General features: G+C 46.5%; 1 protein-coding gene across 1 annotated transcript in view; it reads left to right on the top strand.

Moving 5' to 3' along the window:
- Positions 1-4,330: 4,330 nt before the first annotated feature.
- The window catches only part of LOC119378898 (uncharacterized), a 28,819-nt gene continuing 20,105 nt past the window's right edge, over positions 4,331-13,044 (top strand). Inside the window, exon 1 of the mRNA XM_037647959.2 lies at positions 4,331-4,498. The gene's annotated coding sequence lies outside the window, so the exon portion shown is untranslated. The remainder of the gene's footprint in view (positions 4,499-13,044) is intronic.

Raw genomic sequence — 13,044 nt, 5'->3', positions numbered from 1 at the left:
AACACGCGGAAAATGCCCAGTCGACGAATGTCGCGTACGATAAGCACGCAATAAACGCACACAATACACGATAAATATGTAAGCGCGGCACACATGTGTTCACGGGAAGCTGGTGGTGCTCCGGCAGTACGAGACCTGTTGCAACTGTTAGCTTACAGTCTAAACCAAAAAGAATGTAGGTGGCAGCAGTGTCGTGATACGCTACAGGCCATAATTTTTATTAAAAATAAAACGTATTTGTGGCTTTTCACACAGGCGAAGGTCAGGGAGGCGGGGCTCTGTATATAAGCGTTGCGTCCGCCTTTCGCGTCGGGCCCCATATAAGCGTTGCGTCCGCTCGAGCCATTTCCGCCTCGGGCTCCATATAAGCGTTGCGACCGCTCGCGGCCGCATATAGCGGGCCCAATCCGTCACCGCAGAATTTGTCACGCTTAATGGCGATTGAAGGGCCGCTTATATGCAGTACGTTGTGGTGGAATAAAAATGGGCCGTTTATGTGCCGGACGTTATACGGTACTTGAATAAGAGTGTATAGATACTTATGTTGGTGTCTGCATGGCCTCCGATAGCAGTATTGCAGAAGACGATGTGCTCTGCCAAGGGATCATCAGCATCATTCATCATCAGCAGTAACTTACGTCTACTGCAGGACGAAGGCCTCTCTCAGTTTTCTCCAATTCACCTTGTCCTCCGCGATCTGGTTCGAACTCATGCCTGCGAACTTATTATTTTCATCACTCCTAGTACCTGCCACCGTCGGCTGCGTTTCCCATCCCCTGGTGTGTATTCCATCACACTAAGCGCGCGCAAAATGTCAGTAATGTTCCGAATAATATCTGAGTCAGTCAGCCAACCAGCAACAATATACAGCACAATATCGAGCACCGACGAAATTTGTCACACAGCTTCAGGGTGGATATTTCGAAACTCGAAGCACGGAGCAAGGAACTCTCGCTCCATGGTTTGAGAATTCCTTTAGAGTGTATACATACTCAATCACCGGCTTCAATTCCGTAATTGCTACAAGTAGTATAAAGTAAATGATCAAGTTAATTAGCAAGTTTCAATAAGTGATAATTGATTATCACATGTTTTAAAAGTTGCATTATTAGTAAAACGTATAGCCCCCCCCCCCCCCTTAAGAACAAAACAAAAATAAAACATACATTGTTGCCTCTATTGCGCTGCGTTCACAGTTCTTGCTTTTCGAAGCAGGAGACGTACAACTTCAAGACCGCACTCTCTCGCCACTTGCGACGGCGCGCCTGCCGTGTGGCGACGAGCTGGGCATGACAAAGGCCATTCACTGTGTAGCGCGGTGTGACCGTGAGACAAGCATCGCGCGCTCGCTTCAGGGACGAGGGCAGCCGCGGTCATTGTCACGAAGTCGTAATGACCACCTATCGACGGCGCGCCCTTGGTACACATACGTTGTCGCAATATAGGAAAGGCTTCAAAACTGTGGCGGTGGTCGGAGGCGATTGAGCATTTCACAACGATAGATAGATAGATAGATAGATAGATAGATAGATAGATAGATAGATAGATAGATAGATAGATAGATAGATAGATAGATAGATAGATAGATAGATAGATAGATAGATAGATAGATAGATAGATAGATAGATAGATAGATAGATAGATAGATAGATAATTGATCAGGCTATCCTCTCGTAGTGAGGCCTGCCCGACACCCGCAGGTTTATAAGCGCAGATTTATAAGTCACTTCATTTGCAAGAAGCGGTAACAATATGTAACCTAAGCCACACGAAAATTGTCTAATATGTCCCCTAGCGAGATATGAGCCCTAGCTTGTGAATGGTCGCAAGCAAGAGTGTGGCGCCGTTCTCTTTCACCGGTAAACACATTACGCATTCAAAATTACCGTTCAGCTCACTTAAGTCATACACTGTATAGGGGCGGCTCTAGCTTCTGAGTACTGCAGCCTTAGGCACATGTGCATCAACATTCGCTTTTGTCCACAACGGTCTGAGGAGCAGGAGGAGAGGTTGAGGAGAGGAAAAGACGCTACTTCTGCAGTTTGGAGCACGGCTCAGATCCTGTAGGGGAATTGGGAGAGGCTAATAAAGATGAGGAGAGGAGAAGGAGAGGAGAATGGCGTCCATGGCCGAGGACGCGGAGGGTGCCGGTTGTCCAGTCCAGTGTCCCCAAGGAAGCGAAGAACCGCCTTGAAGACCTGGATGCGGCGCTGGGCAGGGAACAGGAGGTTTGGTGGGCGTCTCTCTGGCAGCTGTGCCCTGCAGCGTAGCGGGCAAGCACCTTAGCGACCGCCTTTCAAATTTGTGTCCCAGCTAACGTTATTGCTTGTTTTAATTTAACAGCGGAGCTGTTTAAGCCGGCCTTAATCTGTCCAGCGCGGACAAAAAACCTCGGGCATGTATCCGCCACAGGAATTGGGCAAGCCCCAAGGGCGTCCGCAGAACTTATTGCAGGGGGGTGCAGGGAGGGAGGGATAGATCCAGCACTGACAGCTTTCACTGCCGCGACATGACCTGCAAGATTAGTCAGTAGTGTGCAACGTGCGAAATTGGTTGGAAATAGAGAAGATCTGGACCTGAGTGTGCTAATCAAGCTGTGTAGCTCATTGCTATCGCATAGAAAAATATCATCCGAAATTCCAGGGAGGGGCAGCTGCACCCCTTGCACCCCCCTCCGGACGCCCATGCAAGCCCCACTACCGAGTGCGCCCCGCCACGGTGGTCTAGTGGTTATGGCGCTCGATTGCTGACCCGAAGGTCGCGGGATCATCATATAGCTGCCGATTTGTCGTTGGATGCAAGACGCGCCTGTCGTGCTGTCACATTTCTTCATTAGGAAGCGTGACAGTCACAGCGATGGTCTAGTAACCTAAGATGGTGGCCACGGTTGCATTGATGCGAATAATACATGCAGCACGGAGCTATAGGAACCCGGGCGGGATTTCTCGGGAAAAGTTTCGCAACTGTAGAAAAATTCGTCCTTGTCCGGGATATTTTCCTTTTAATATTTTCTCTTATAAACATTCCACCACTTTGCAGGCTACCGCAGAACTAATTGGCCGAATAACTTGATTATTTTGCTTTACCAGATTTCTCCCGAGTCCTGTCGCTCGTGCGATCGAGCTGTGGCAGTGTTTTCAGCAAAAATAATCCAGAAACTGCCTGCTGTGGTGCCGCAGCGTCTATGGCAGTGCGTTGCTGAGCACGCGGTCGCGGGTTCGATTTGTAGCCACGACAGCCGCATTCCGACGCAGTTAGAATATAAAAGCGCTTTTGTACCTTAAGGAACCACAGGAGTAGTTTAGACGGAGCTCTAACGAACTGCGTCCTTCACAACCACTTGCGTTCTTCCGGAAGTTGAAACCTCATAACACAAGAATTGGCTACGAAGTTTGAAGTTTACGCCTGTCTATATTTACAATAAAACTTTCACCCGACAGAAGTTACAGTGGTATGGCAATATTATGCATTTGGAATACGAATCGAATACTGGCCATTCCATTCAACTCGAGAATACGTCATTCTAACTTATAGAATATGCGTTCTGTTTCCAGTATATGAGAGATAAAAAACGCTTACGAGAGCCTCGAGGGAGGCCGAACGATATGGATACGAGAATTGTTCCGAATGATTATCATATCTTGCGTAGCTTTCATTTCTTAAGTGCTCTTTGTCATTGGCCATCCGTCTTTGTTGATGATACGGCCAGCATCACGATTGCCTTCAAATTTATTAACCACATTCTGCAGCGTATTCGTACCGAACCTGCGCACCATGGGTGTGAAAGGCTGGTAATGCGCTCCTCTGGTCCACCCGTGCTGGCGCGACGGCCGGTAATGACCGAACCGAACTGCGACTCGTCAGCTGTATGCGCGTCACTCCGGTCTACGTTCTGTTAATGTCCGGACAGCCCTGCAACGACATAAACGCTTGCGGGCTCACCGTGCTATCCTTTGCCAATCTTTTTTTTTTTTTTTTTTTTTACTAAGTTGTACCCACGCACAGTTCCCACAAACGCTGCTAACACTCTCATGTATACCCACTAATTATATATAGGAGGTCCCCACGACAGTTTCTAACTTTGGGACCTCCTGACGCTGTATATAATAAGTAAGCCCATTTGCTTGACCATGAAATAACAATCAATAACCACTTTCTCGGCGGGAGGACAAATAATAAAGAGGCACCTAATGGCACGCGGTTCTGAAAGCACCGGGACCGACTGCCGGCGCGCTGGAAGGCGTCCCATGTTCTCGTTCCTGGGGCGTATGCGCGTGAGCAGTGTTCTGGCGCCGGCGTATATATATACGCCGAATGATGCGCAGCGTTGCCGCCACGCACCGTTAGAGGCGGCCTCGCGTTACGAGAGAAGGATTAGCGGCCGCCTTCCGGTGGCCATCGCCATCGAGTCCCCTGTGACGCTGCGGCCTTGGGGCGAGCCAGCCGCGCGGGCGGCGGCTCGGCCGGTTCCTCCGTGCGCGCTGGTCGCGGCATCCAGGTAAGGCGGTCAAACGGCCTCGTTTTGGCGTGAACCCGCTCCGTGCTGCTCCCAGCGTTCGCGGGTTGCTGCGCCACGGTGTATCGGATGCCTTCGAGCGAGACTTCACACAGGTGCGTATTGCTCGTCTCCGCTATGTCTGAGCACGTGCTGCACGCCAGCTGGCCTGGTGTCCCCGGGATCTCTTGCGTGTGCTACCCGAGACAGTCTCGTAAGACGCGTAAAGGGCAACCGGCGAAGCGAGATGCACTCGGAGAACAGGAAAGCGCGGGAGCCACGTACGTTAACCCGCCTCGTGAGCTCGCGCATAAACGTGTCGCCCCGTCAGGGGCAACGCTCTTGGAGTACGTTGTAAACAGGATTTGAAAAATGAAGCTGCGCACTAGCAATTTCCTAACGTTACCCGGTAGAAACTTATTAGTGCAGGCAGTTTGTCCTTTTTGACTTCTTAGTTCCTACCTATAACGTTCGTTTTTATTTAAGCGTTATGAACGAACTGCAGCCCAGCAACAAATTATATGAACCGTTATCCGGTCGCCTCTCTCTCTCTTTTTTCTACAATCCAAAACATACGGAGGTGCGTATAGGCAAATTGACACAGTTCATTTGTGCGTGGTCTTGCTCGTAGTTTTTCTGACGGTACCGTCTCACCGTCTATGGATGCATGTATGGTCCTCGCTCTTACGATATCGTGGTCGCGCTAGTACTTACACTGCACCCGAAAGCTCACGGTTCTAATAATTGTCTACTTTCAGCTATAGTGTTGTCTATTTGGTTCTTTCTTTTCTCACTTGGCTTGGATGAGTCTCTGTACGCACCGCAACGCTGGCGCTCGTATTCCTTTTTCTTTTTTTGCAGGTTGTTCACAAAACGATGCTTCTCTTTAACCAATTATAGTTGTCGACACACCATGCAAACATAGTTATTTGCATGAGGCAATGACTGCGTTAACGTGCTTCATATACTTTAAATATAGCCATAATTTGGTGGTGTTGCGATATCGTCGCTTCTAGTTTTACAGGAGTAAATTGAGCGCTTGCCGACATAACCGTGACTGGCATAAATGCTGGCGTTCTTTTTGTAAACGCGGTATTCTGTTTCACGTGGCCGACATGAACGAACTTTTTTGTTTACTTCTATGAGAGCGGTGATCGGGTTCAGGTGTTTCAAACACACCTCGCCATAACGAAATTTCATCTAAAGAGAGCGTTGTAACCTGAGGCGGATACAGGATTTTTCGGAGGGGAGAAGGCCAGCTTATGGAAAGTGCGATACATACAGTTGGGTATGGGTCGTATATCCGTGTATTTAAGGGCACACATTTAAAAATTATGGGAAGGGGGAGGTCCGTATTCCCCACCCCCTCTGGATCCTCCCTTGGTTGTAACTGACAAGTGTTGTGGTTTATTGTTGGCCGCGGCCCTTCTTAATTAAGGTCTGTTATGTCTACGTACTACGTCCACATACTTTCCCTCTTGTCGTATCGACTTCCAGCCCTCCAGCAGCGGCATGGGAGAATATTTTAGCAAATATCTATGATGGACATGTCATTAGCGAAGCAGGTAGGCGAATGGGAAATAAACTCTTGCCAAGAAAAATGTTTGTGAATTCGGACCTCCGACCATAATTACTGCGCCTCAGTTTTATTCTACTGCGTGTGAAGAGAAACTCGAATTATCGAGGGCACCGTCAAGCAGAGCAAACTGTCCGCTTGCGTCTTCTTTTTTTTTTTTCGGTACTGTGCGGGGTTATCAGTGTCCAACTAGTTGGTATAAAGTTCTGTAGCTCACACACACACACTCGGTATATATATATATATATATATATATATATATATATATATATATATATATATATATATATATATATATATATATATATATATATATATATATATATATATATATATACACACACACACACGTTACGGGGCTGTGTGGTTGCATTTCCTCCAAGAAGAGCATATAGAATAGATTGCAATATATTGTTTCGTGTGCTTCTCTATGTAGCCAGTCCCATAAGTTTTTACATAACTGATAAATAAATAGCCGGCCTGTGTCATTAGAGACCCACCAACAACCCTCCCAGATAAAAAAAACACAGAAAAACGATACTACGCGCTGTAATTGAGCCCCAAATCGGGCCGCCGTTTCCGGTATGCATCGTGCGGGCGAGGTTATGAGAGCGTGAGTTTTGGCGTGCACTTTCGTGACCCCGCGTGCACGGCATGCGGTAGGTCAATATCCGCGTAAATGAAACTGCGCAGCATCCTCGAGCAAGTCGGAGCTATACGCGGCATATACTGAGTGCCGGCGAAGCGATTCATGCAGAGAGAGCGCGCGAGCGCGCGCGCGGCGACCGTGATGCATGACGCCACCGACGCAGCCAGCGCGACGACCACCAAAACATGCCGCGGGAAGCCATGCTTGTCATCGACAAAGAGGTTACGTTGCCATGCCGACGAGCGCTCTCGGCAAGCGATCGCGCGCGCGAAGCCGCAGATTCAAAGCAAGGCTGAGGACCGCAAGGTTGTGGTCTCGCACGAGTGCACGGTGACGTATGTGGAGGTATGATGCAGTGCGGCGACAGACGCTCCCCTCCTCCCTCTGTGTTTCTCTCACTGTCAGCTTTGATTAATGATTCGTCTCACTTTTCAATCGTCCTTGCTGGCCGGCGGCGCCACTGTTAAAAAAAAGCGTCAATTTCCAGTCGTCGCGCCACGGCGTGCATCCTGGAATAGATGTGAAAGTGCGCGCTCTTGAAAAGAAACAATCGCTTATCTACATACGGAAGAATCGCATGCTATAAGTAGAAGCGACGTGCAGTGCGCTACCCTTAGACTACGGAGCAAGAGCCTGCGGCGTATTCCGTGTCTTTCCTCACTCGTGCCACTGTGTATATACAACCTGCATACACATGTCGCGAAACGTCTATACCATTTTGTTGTTTGGAATTTTTATGTTAAGTCGGTGTTAACCATTTTGCATTCACGCCCAAGTCATAGCTTAGCGCGTACTTCCCCTTCAACTGTAGATCTTTACGGAATTTTTCGAAGTGATTCAAGTTATAACGATAGTTGTAATAGCGTCTTTCTTGGTACGATGATGGCGCCTGTGATAAAAACGGTACAGATGACAAAGGCCGCACGGAGCACGCAGTACCCTGTGGCCTTTGTTCCTATGTTCTGCGTGTACTGCATTCAATGCAGCACATTAAGAAATGCAGACTGGCACGTCCACTAATGGTCTAGATGAACTCAAGCAGCACAGCCTGGCGGCACAACACGAAATCCGCGAATAGAACATACGTCCATCTGCAGCTATACACATATTTAGGAAAACACTATCGTATGTGTATACGCACTGACGCCACAAGCATGCTATTGTATATAAATCGTAGCAGGGACCTTCAAAGCAAGTGCAACGGCCCACAGCTCGGAAAAAGCACGTGTGCGTGATCTCCCTTGGAAGTGAAAGCGAAGAGGGAAGTGCGTCACAGCTGCGTCTGTAGTTTCGGGACAGCTGCAAAGACGCACTTTGCAGGCTTGGACTTCTCGACGACAGCAACGACGCTTACTCACGCATTCGCCGCTCTTCGTGCACAGCTGTTGAGGGAAGCCACGGCTATGCGCCTACAATGCCCGCTATCTCTAAGTCGGGGCCAACGGTGAAACTGCACTCTCGCAACCGTATCATTCTACGCACGTGACAAACGATTCTGGAAACCAGGAACAGGTATGCCTATTTAGTTTTTCTGGATCGCTGTGCAGGCGTGTTGCTCCTGGTAAAAGGTGAGCTTCTTTTTGCTTAGAGAGCCTTGGGATGAAAGTGGAACAGCCGAACGGGAGCCACAATGCCCACAATTGAAGAGGACAGGTATCCTAGAGGTACAGTGGTCAACTCTCATGTCTATAACGCCGGAGCGTCGTGCTCGGAACTGCATGAGCGACATCTACAGCTTGAAACGGGCCACATCAGAGCATGCGCAGTGTTGCTGATGCGCTCGCCATGTAATTTCCGTCCTTGTTATCGCCGCGGCCGCGACAACCGATTTCACCGTCAGAAGCGCTGTCAACCTATAGCGCCTAAAAAAGAGAGAGAGTGCAATCACCGGATCGGCGTGTTTTATACTGCGCACTTATTCTCGGTTCGCATTTTCATATCATACCGACAATGCGTCGGACAATGGATATTGCGCATCGCTCTGTGAATTTTTCATAGCTCAATGCATTTATTGCCGTGTCCTATGGTTGAATTTCATCAACCTGTTATTAACCATCACTAACCAACGGTCCGTTGATTGCGACTAATTGTAGGTTTGGATTGCGCATGCAGAAAAAACGCTGTGTGGATATCCTTGACTTTGGATATTTATTAAAATTAACTCATGTATGCATATCAATAAAGGTGTCATATGTAATATGAAGCCATGCATGCGGTATTATTTCCTTGTGCGCTTCGTGAGTGGACATTCATTGCTGACAGTTTAAGTTTGAGTAAGCGGCAACTTAGCCGCTGCAGAAACCTTGTCGTAGTTTATTATCTGGGACTGCAAGTGGTTGCACATACACCGACTAATAGCGCGTTGCAGCTCCACCAGACAGCTGTAAGCTCTGAATTCTCTGACGGAGGGATTACCGTGATGGCTCTTCTTTCATCTGGTGTCAAGCGCGGAGCCATGGTGAAGTTCTACGGAGCTATCAAGCGTCGGCTTAAGATCAAGCAGCCTGACGCGAAAAACCGCAGAAAACTTATAAGTGGACACAAATCTGCTGCTGGGACAATGTGACCGCAAACTTCAAATCAACACGCAGCATAGCTTTCATCGCGCGCTGACAACGGTTCGCTTCGCTTCGTTTCCTTTTTTTCTTTTTTTTTCTTTTTTTGTTTTTGTGATAAACTGTTGACAGCGCTTCCAACGGCCAAAGCAATTGTTGCATTCGCGGTGATAACCAACGATCGAAAATGCGAGGTAGGCGCATCAGTGGGGCTGCGCATGCTCAGAGGTGCCCCATTTCAACTGTAGATGTCGCTCGTGCAGTTCGGAGCACGACGCTCCGTCGTAATAGATATGACAGTTGACCACTGTACATTTACAGCGCAAACGTAAAGACGCACCACAAAGAAAAAACGACACACACAAGCGCTGACTATCAACTGACTTTATTAAGGCGATTGTCAATGCATTTATACCTCCAAGGCAGCCTTACCGCACATGCGCCACGCAATCAACATAAAAACAAAACTGAAACAAGGTGGAAACAAAGAATCGGTGTATTACATACGCGATGAAATGAAATCAAACTCAGATGAGTGCAGAGACAGAGACGTGTCGCTTATGCAAAGATGAGCCCTTTTTCTGATATGATAGGCTTCTAATGCCAGCCACGCATGCTCATTGTAGCTCCTGCCAAGGATCGACGTCCCTTCAAATCGTGCCTCTCAATTGCAGCAAGCGTTAATGTGAGCCACAAGATGGGCTCCTTTATCTGCGAGGCACGAATTGTGAGGCACGATTTGAAGGGACGTCGATCCTTGGCAGGAGCCACAATGAGCATGCGCGGCTGGCATTAGAAGCCTATCATATCAGAAAAAGGGCTCATCTTTGCATAAGCGACACGTCTCTGTCTCTGCACTCATCTGAGTTTGATTTCATTTCATCGCGTATGTAATACACCGATTCTTTGTTTCCACCTTGTTTCAGTTTTGTTTTTATGTTGATTGCGTGGCGCATGTGCGGTAAGGCTGCCTTGGAGGTATAAATGCATTGACAATCGCCTTAATAAAGTCAGTTGATAGTCAGCGCTTGTGTGTGTCGTTTTTTCTTTGTGGTGCGTCTTTACGTTTGCGCTGTAAATGTACCTCTAGGATTATGAACCAACTAGGCCCAAAAGAAGTTTTACTGAAGGACAGGTATATATAGCTTCTTGTGCATGTGCCTTCGGGAAGCGACTAAAATCGCAGATTCGTGATTGCCGAAGAAGGAACCAAGTGATCAAGGAACTCCCGTTGAAAACCGTATAGAGATACAGGCAGCGCGTCTATGCATGGTTATCCATATTATTCATAAAGTGGTGTATCCGGGAATATTTTTTTTTTATGTCAGGGTGGGAAAGCGGGAAAGAATCCAGGGGGGGGGGGGGGTAAGGGCGTGGCAGGTTAAGCACTCGGTGTGTTGAGTGTGTCTTTGGATTCATGTTGATACAACCCCGATATTAAGTTCTGTCGTTCGTAAGAAGTGTTGGTCAATGCTATTTTTGGTATTACAGTTGGCTAGATCCATTTATCATGACCTCCTAGTGATGTCGACCCTTGATTTCCAGTCGTTCGAAAACGCTATGAGAAGGTCACTATAGCAACTGCGAGAGACCGTCGGTATTTTCTCTTCTGTTGGCTGTCAACCTCTACAACCGTTCGACGGCGTGCTTCCACCAAAAGTCAAGGCAAGCGACTTGCGTCAGAGTTCGGAATTTTTTCTTTGAAACGCAACTATCAATGACTATTAACGTTACTTTAGTATACTTCCACAAATCAACAACAAATATCCGTTGTCTCTTTATTTTTTCCTTCTTCCTTCGCCTTGGCGTTATACCGGCTTCACGTTATAGCCCGGAGAAGTTGGGGTGGCGCCGCATAGCAGGAGGCCACGATGACGTCACGGCACGGACTCTTTCGATGCCCGCCGCGTCGCGCCAAGATAATGCGCTCGCTTGTACTATGAGTTTTTTTTGTTTCGCTTTTTGCTTGTCTCAAGCGTCACATCAATGACGAGAACAGTAGCGATGTTGGTCCAGGTATATAATGTGTGTATATATATATATATATATATATCTATATATATATAATAATATATATATATATATATATATATATATTCTATATATATATAATATATATATATATATATATATATATATATATATATATATATATATATATATATATATATATATACGCATGCAAAGCATCGTCAACCGTACCCACGCTACGCCGTACATACTTCGAAAGTGGTGATCAGGTTGCGTTGTTGTGTCTCGGGCTCAGCTCGAGGATGCGGGTTCGATTTCCGATCACGGCAGCCGCTTTCGAATGGGGGCGATATGCAAGCATATCCGTGTACTTAGGTTTTATTTATTTATTTATTTATTTATTTATTTATTTATTTATTTATTTATCAATGTGCCCTCAGCGCCATAAGGCATTACAGAGGGGGGCGGGGGGTTAAACAGTACATAATTGGTAATAAATACATATTTACAGGCATCAATTGCAATGTAAAAATATACAAGATGAAAAAAAAAAAAACATTACAAAAGTAATAAGCACTGGACCCCAAACTCAATATTCTTGATGACAACAAAGTCACATAGCATCAGAACAAGGAGCAGAAAGCAGTGTTATAGTTGACGGCGGCAACATCATTGGTTAGACGATTCCACTACGAAATTGTGCGTGGAAAAAAATGTATTCCTAAACGACTCAGTTCGGCACTTGTACTCTCTAACCTTGTCTGAATGGTCGATTCGTGTTGAGATGTAGTGCGGTCGAAATATGTACTTATCTTTATCTATACCTGCTATGGAATGAAATATGTTATGAAAAAATTTTAATCGTAACTTTTTCCTCCGCATTTCCAGCGTTTCCCATCCTAAACTCTCTCTTGCAAGGGATATATTAAATGGTCGTCTATAATTATTGAGAACAAATCTTACCGCTATATTCTGTACCTTTTTTAGAACTTTGATGTCCTTTTTTAACCACGGGTCCCACGCTACGCAAGCGTACTCGAGTATAGACCGTGAATTCATTCGATACAGTAGTTGTTTTGTTTCTATCGGGAAGTGTTTTGCGTTTCTCCGCAGGATCGAAGCCGAACACTTTACAGGCTTTGGCCGTGACATAACGGATATGACAATCCCAGGATAAAGTTTCTGTTAAGAATACTCCCAAATAATTAAATTTTGTTACTGACGAAATGTGGTTGTCATTTAGGTCATAATCAAGCTCGTGAGTTATCTGCTATCGTGTAAATGACATCCTTATACAGTCTTCTCAAAAGTTATGCGCATTTTCCAAATGTCGCATCAATTAAATAACTTGTCTAAGTCGTCTTGCAACGAAACATAATCGCGTGGAGCGCGGATTATTCTGCATAACACGCAGTCATGTGCGAATAATCGCACAGAAGATGAGAGACCATCGCTAATATCACTTGAAAAAATTAAAAACAACAAAGGGCCCGAAACAGAGCCTTGCACAAGCCCAGATGTCACTCCAACTTCGTGAGAGCTTGCGTTGTTAAAAATAACCCTTTGGCTACGTGCAGTTAGGTATTGTATGATCCAGGCGATAATTGATACAAGTGCTGATGCAAGCGACGATACAAGTGTACGTCAAGGAATCCCCTGCAGTCAAAATTAATTCGGCGTGCCCCATAATCATATCTTGGTTTTGACAGGTAAAAAACCATATTTATACTTTATTAGGTTGCGCTGTTCTCGGGCGATTCCTTTAGGAGACATGCCTGGTTTCGCCTCCACGAGCTTT

This window comes from Rhipicephalus sanguineus, chromosome 1 (assembly GCF_013339695.2).
Source record: "Rhipicephalus sanguineus isolate Rsan-2018 chromosome 1, BIME_Rsan_1.4, whole genome shotgun sequence".
Lineage (NCBI taxonomy): Eukaryota > Metazoa > Arthropoda > Arachnida > Ixodida > Ixodidae > Rhipicephalus > Rhipicephalus sanguineus.
This window is presented reverse-complemented; position numbering and strand designations above follow the sequence as displayed.